General features: G+C 41.3%; 1 protein-coding gene, 1 long non-coding RNA gene and 1 pseudogene across 7 annotated transcripts in view; 1 reads left to right on the forward strand and 2 right to left on the reverse strand.

The window, feature by feature from the left end:
* Positions 1–7282, reverse strand: part of AMBRA1 (autophagy/beclin-1 regulator 1) — a 158778-nt gene that overhangs the window by 108592 nt on the left and 42904 nt on the right. The window lies entirely within an intron of this gene.
* Positions 2983–4352, forward strand: LOC102240934 (annotated as a pseudogene).
* LOC106726858 lies at positions 4874–6638 on the reverse strand. Its single transcript, XR_001362984.1, has 2 exons — positions 6288–6638; positions 4874–4977 (listed from the first exon to the last, which is right to left on the reverse strand). It is a non-coding gene; the product is annotated as an uncharacterized LOC106726858 (long non-coding RNA).

The following is a 7282-nucleotide window of genomic DNA, read 5'->3' on the forward strand; positions in this document are numbered from 1 at the left end:
ACAATCTCAGAGATCTGGATGCCTGCTGAATGGATACCTGTGTAAAAAGTCCTTATAGCCCTAACCAGTTTTGCCCAGTGGTTAAAGTGTCAGCCTGTGGACTGAAGGGTTGCAGGTTCAATTTCCGATCAAGGGCACATACTTGGGATGCAGGTTCGATCCCAGGCCCTGGTTGGGGCAAATGCAGGAGATAACCAATCGATGTCTCTTTCTCACATTGATGTTTCTCTCTCTCTCTCTCTCCCCCTCTCTCCCCCCCCCCCCCCCCCCCCCTCCCTCCCACACTCTCTAAAGAGCAATGAAAAATATCCTCAGGTGAGGATCGTTAAAAAGTCTGCTGGAGAGGCCGCATGAAGAAAGGAAGCCCTGAGACATTAAGAGGGAAAAAGGCTTCGTTGTCCCAATTGAACCTCCAAATAACTCTAACTCCAGACAGACCCAAGCAAGACCAACAGAAATTCCCAACTGAGCCCAATCTACCCAAAGAACAATGAAAGATAATAAACTGTTTTTTTAAGTCACTGAGTTTTGTTGTGTGGTTTGTTATACATCAACAGATAAAGGAAATGGTTCCTGTTCTTGTAGAACTTTCAAGCTGGTCACAACAGCGAAACTAAGTCCATGAAGTTAGCTAACAAGCCTAAAGTAATCACAGCTGTACTCAAAGGAACCTTGGCCACCAAAGCAAAACATCAAACAAGACATTTGGAAACAGACCTTTAATAATAAAACTCAGTGCAAACTTGCTCACAGTGTCTGTCCAAAGCATGAGATCTTGGTATTGGTCAGAGGGTCAATGTGAATTTAGAAAGACTTGCTACTCTTTCCTCTCTATCCCAATCAGGCTCTCCATCTTTCTGAAACACTTCTGCCTTGTATGCAGAAGGTAGTCCTAGAATTTGGGAAATTAAAGCTATTTGTGCTCCCTTCCTTATCAAGATGCAGGACCAGTTTTTTTTGCACAAATCACTACAAAGGCGTGCAGGAAAAATGAAGATAATATCCCATTCCCTTGGTATAGATCAAACTACTTTCGTATTATTCTACTTTCTAAAATAGAACCTTAGTGTGTCTGCAGTAAGTGACTAATGGAAGTAACCTGTACCAGCCCTACCTCAATAGCCATTTGTTATCCTCTCTTTACAAGGCACCTCACATTCTTTTGTACTTGGTTTACTCCAATTTTAAATGGTGAGATTTCAGCTACCCCATGGAGACTGACATCCAAAAAATGATACTAACAGACAAGAAAGAAAATAACCTGCAGGGAATATGTCATGGCAAAATAAGAGATTTTCTGTCTTGGTTTTATTAAATTTTTTTTTTTTTTTTTTTTGAGTAGAGTAATAATGAAAAAAGAGAAAAAAGAGCATGCATTTCTTGACCACCTAAACCAGTGGTTCTCAACCTTGGCTGCACATGAGAATCACCTGGGAATCTTTTTAAAACCCTGATTTCTGGGCCTCATCCTCCGGAAATTCTGTTTCTTTGTTACTAATGTTGTGGCCCCACCTCATAACAAAGAAACAGAATTTCCGGAGGATGAGGCCCAGAAATCAGGATTTTAAAAAGATTCCCAGGTGATTCTAATGTGCAGCCAAGGTTGAGAACCACTGACCTTAACTTATAAAAGCAGCTGTTTAACTCAGCGGTTGCCAACCAGTGGTCTGTGGACCACTGGTGGCCCGAGAGGTCTGAAAGGTTGGCAACAGCTGGTTTAACTTATTTAATCCTCACACACACTTTTTTAAAAATCCTCACCCAAGTATATGTTTACTGACTTTACGGGGGAGGGGGAGGAATGAGGGAGGGGGAGAGAGAATCACAGAAGTGAGAAACACTGATCGGCTGTGCCCCCTCAACTTCCCCACATGCACCCAGACCAGGAATTGAACCCAGGTATATGCCCCAACTGGGAATCGAACCTGCAACCCTTTTGGTACATGAGATGATGCTCCAACCAACTGAGCAACTGGGACGGTCCAAATACACAATTTTACAATTGAGGAAGTTGAGGTTTAGAGAGGCTACTTAACCTGCCCAAGGTTACACAACAGAGCCAGATGAATGAATAAAGAAAATGTGGTATAGCCCTAACTGGTTTGGCTCAGTGGCTAGAGCATCTGCCTGCAGACTGAAGGGTCCCGGGTTCGATTCCAGTCAAGGGCACGTACCTAGGTTGCAGGCTAGTTACATGTGGGAGGCAACCAATCTATGTGTCTCTCTCACATCGATGTTTCTCTCTCTCTGTCTCTCCCTCTCCCTTCCACTCTCATAAAAAAGAAAATCCTGCCCTAACCGGTTTGGCTCAGTGGATAGAGCGTCAGTCTGAGGACTGGGGGGTCCCGGGTTCGATTCTGGTCAAGGGCATGTACCTTGGTTGCGGGCACATCCCCAGTAGGGGGTGTTCAAGAGGCAGCTGATTGATGTTTCTCTCTCATCAATGTTTCTAACTCTCTATCTCTCTCCCTTCCTCTCTGTAAAAAATCAATAAAATATATTTTTTAAAAAAGAAAATCCTGTCATATGATACAACATAGATGAGCCTTGAGAACATTATACTAAATGAAATAAGCCAATCACACAAAAACATAGGCACGATTCCACTTACATGAAGTATCTAAAGTAATCAAACTCATCCTATATAATAAAAGGCTAATATGCAAATCGACCAAACAGCAGAATGATGGGTCACTATGACGTGCACTGACCACCAGGGGGCAGACGCTCAATGCAGGAGCTGCCCTCTGGTAGTCAGTGTGCTCCCCCCTGTGGAAGTGCCGCTCAGCCAGAAGGTGGGCTCACGGCTGGCAAGCGCAGCAGCGGTGGTGGGAGCCTCTCCCGCCTCTGCAGCAGCGCTAAGGACCCCTCAGGGTCCCGGACTGAGAGAGGGCGCAGGCCGGGCTGAGGGACACCACCCCTCAGTGCACGAATGTCGTGCACCGTGCCTCTAGTAGAAAAAGAAAACAGAATGGTGGTTGCCAGGGGACAGGGGCAGGAAAATGAATTGTTCAATGAATACAGTGTTTCACTAATGCAAAAAGCAAAAGTTCCAGAGATCTGTTATACAACTATATGCGTATACTTAATAATACTGTACATTTAAAAATTGTTAAGAGGGTAAATTTGTTTTGTTTTTAAATCACAATAAAAAAAAATAATGTAGTCCATGGGCCTGCCTTATGCATGTGCAGCTGTCGGGCAAGCCATTGGGATGGGGCTAGGCACGCAGCCTGTTTTCTTTGACCTGGACAACATGCTCATTAACATGGCCCCAGCAAGTAGAAAAGATAGTAAAGCCCTTACAATCAAAATACCATTCATTACAAAAAAGAGACTGGAATCATTTGTGACAAAGTTCAAGTTAAACTCAGCAAGGAATGTTTTAATCTTCCCAATGCATGCATTACTGATCTAAGGACTTCACACTGGGAAGAAGCAATTCAAGAAACAAAGGGTAGTGTAGCCAATAGGAAATTGGCTGAAGAATGTTATTTTCTGTGGAAATCTACACACTTACAGAATATGACTCTAGCAGAAGATGTCAACATCATGCTCACTGAACTTCGAAAGAAGGTCTGCCTTTTATTACCAAACTAGAGGCCCGGTGCACGAAATCTGTACACTGAGGGGGGGGGTTGTCCCTCAGCCCAGCCTGCACCCTCTCCAATCTGGGACATCCCTCTCACAATCTGGGACTGCTGGCTCTCAACCGCTCGCCTGCCTGCCTGCCTGCCTGATTGCCCCTAACCACTTCTGCCTGCCAGCATGATCACCCCCTAACCTCTCCCCTGCCGGCCCGATCGCCCCCAACTGCTCTCCCCTGCCTGCCCGGTCCCCCACAACTGCCCTCCCCTGCTGGCATGGTCCCCTCCCAACTGCCCTCCCCTGCTGGCCTAATTGCCCACAACTGCCCTCCCCTGCCAGCCATCTTGTGACTGTTAGTGCCGCCATTTTTTAGGGTGTGGCAGTCAATTAGCATATTCCCTCTTTATTAGATAGGATGGAGACAGACAGACCCAGAGGGAGAAGACAGAAGTTTGTGCCTCAGTCCTGTTTTGATGCTACTATTGTAGATGGAGAACAGAAAGAAGAGAAACCAGCCCTTCCATGTTTTATTACTGCTCTGATCTCCTTGGAGTACAGCCTAGGACTGTGTGATGGTTGGCGATACACAAGAAACTGATATAGAAGGAGGCCTCAATGCAGGGCTGAAAGCAACAGTCTGGACAAATAAAGATGGAATAGTGCCACTGAAGTCATCGCCCATGCCACATTATATGGTTTCTTCTGAGCTACAATTATCTGATCTCTTACAAAATACAGACTGCAAAGTCAGTACATCACCTTAAAGCAATTAAAAGGGCAGGTTATATACTTTACAGGATCTGAACTAAGAAAAGTTAAGGCATTCCATATACTATGACCCAGTTCTAAGAATAATTTCACTTATGATTTAATAGCCAACAAACAATTGACTGGTATTTATATCTGGAAATCTAGAATAAATGAATATGTTACTTTTAGTAGTGTGATTGAGAAAACTTGAAGAAATATACTATTTGTTATTAAAAATATGTTATCTGTAACTTGAAGTTTTTAAAAATTAGTTTTATTCATCTTTTAGCATCTTGAATCCTAGAAGATACCAAGCAGGATCATTTATTCATGGGTGCACAAATACAGGTTTTATGAACTGGCTTAAAAATAAGATTAATTTTTAAAAATCGACATTTTAGAACATATGTAATAGAAGTTTACTAGAGCAACTGGATCTGGTTAATATGAAATATGTACTATGTCACATGCAAATCAAGGCATTTCATAGTGATATTATTTTGTATGTTTTTGAAAATATACATACCATTTTTTTCCTACTTTAAATGTATACTTTCTTTCATGAATTTAATTTTTCTTCATTATCTTATGGGGGGAGGGCTCCAATTTTCCCATGGTGTAAACATGACAAATAAATTCCTCCAATAAAAAAAAAATGTTAAAATCAGCATGTCGTGCTCCTTTCCATGACATTACCACATCTCTCCAGAGTGAGCTTGTAGTGTCCTGTTCGTCTTTCCCTCTTATGGAAGCATTTTTACTATCTTTTCCCAAGCACACAATGGAGTTGAGGGGACTAGACTGCCTTGATGAAGATAAGCCACAAAAAGTTATTTTCCTTTTGTAGATACATCAGAGTGGAATTGTCTTGGTACAGCCTAAACAGGCATCTCTACCCCTACCTCCATCTATTCTCTGACTGAATAGTTTCACCCATATAATGAAAGCTAACAGAAAATCACATTTTGCTATGAACCATTTTCAGGGTGCCATTTAAATATTTGACTGGCTCTTCTTGATGTTACCATCTGCCATAAATCCCTGTTCTTCAGATTTAGGAAAATATATTATTGTTCCACAAATTTCTGTAGCCAATTCAGGGTTCACTTTGAGCTTACTAATTAATTACTCCATTGCAAAGAATCTTGTGATTAGAAAAATTTCTCTAGATAGTCACATGATTTCACCAATTTTAGAGTAAAATATTTAATTAAGGAAACAAGAAATAATCACTTGGGTTGTTCTTTGGTGGGTATTTTTTTTAACTTTTGAATAAAAAACTATCAAAGTAAAATAATAGACTCTGTTAGGATTTGTATGACTTTTTCAAGTATCCTATTATTCTGTTACTTAGATTCTAGATTATACCTCTCCATGAACCTATTTCTTTAGCCAATTATTTCCTGACTACTACCAGGAACAGAATTTTCTGCCATTGTACAAAAGCCCTGTTGTGTTACTTCTCTTGATTTTTAAAAATGTGACTGTGCTATTGACTGTCCCAAGGTTGCTATAAAGCTAAACATTTGTGAACAGAGTATGTTTATGTGTAGTTCCAGGTATGGTACATATATGACCTCAATTATATTTTAGCTACTTAAATTGTTAAGTTGAAGGATCTTGATAGGAAAATAATTATGCGCACAATTTCTCTAATACAGCGGTTCTCAACCTGTGGGTCGCGACCCCTTTGGCGGTCAAACAACCCTTTCACAGGGGTCACCTAAGACCATCCTGCATATCAGATATTTACATTATGATTCATAACAGTAGCAACATTACAGTTATGAAGTAGCAACAAAAATAATTTTATGGTTGGGTCACAACATGAGGAACTGTATTTAAAGGGCCAGAAGGTTGAGAACCACTGCTAATAGATGATCTGTGATACTGAGGCTTTGTCCTTTAAGCTAACTCACAGATAGATGAAGGCAGCATCACATCATTACCCTAACTGGAAAAGGCTCATCACTCGTAGATCACAGTGGCAGATCTCAACAAGATAGTTCCCAGGATGTTAAGTGAGCAGTTCTTCAACAAAAGTGACCTGGGGAATGGGAAATTAAATAATTGCGTTTCCCTGTCTTCACAGTTGTATTCTGTACAGTGCAGTAATGCAGTATTACTTTCCATCTACACCTGTCCTCAGGAAGGACTTTGTGGTTTTCTACCTTCTGAATGGAATGTTACAGACGATACTGAGAAATCTTGGAATAGACCTATGGTTTTATTAAGGTTTTTGCTTTAGAATAATATTCCTTAAAATGAAAAGGGAAAAACAAAAGGAAAAGAAAAATGCAAATGGGTTTTATTTGCCATCAGAACAAAGAAAAGAAAGGATATAAGGTATTTTGCTAGGCGAAATGATCCAAAGTGATAGCAGGGAGATAGAGGAAAACTGAGAAATGTATGTGAACATGTGTAGGGGAGGAAAAAATAAAAGAGACAAAAAGTTTGACACTCAAACCCTCTGATGCAGCAAAGGAAAGGGGCACATGTTATTAACAAACTGCAATTCTCTTTCTATAACAAGGCCATACTTTCAGTCTTTTATTCCTTTATCATTACAATTTCCTACTCCTGCTCTAAATTGACTTTTCATTTTCTAGCAGGTGACACTCAAATCAAGCATCCTTTTCACTGGAACCCACCCTTCTGTCCAAGACACTCTGCTCACAGGGAGATATTCTCCAATATTTTATTTCACATAGTTCATCATTAAAGGATGGTTGCTTTCGCCCTGATCGGTTTGGCTCAGTGGATAGAGCATCGGCCTGTGGACTGAGGGGGTCCCGGGTTCGATTCCGGTCAAGGGCATGTACCTTGGTTGCAGGCACATCCCCAGTGGGAGGTGTGCAGGAGGCAGCTGATCGATGTTTCTCTCTCATCGATGTTTCTAACTCTCTATCTCTCCCCCTTCCTCTCTGTAAAAAATCAATAAAAT

This window comes from Myotis brandtii, unplaced genomic scaffold, assembly GCF_000412655.1.
Source record: "Myotis brandtii unplaced genomic scaffold, ASM41265v1 scaffold324, whole genome shotgun sequence".
In the NCBI taxonomy this organism is placed as follows: Eukaryota; Metazoa; Chordata; class Mammalia; order Chiroptera; family Vespertilionidae; genus Myotis; species Myotis brandtii.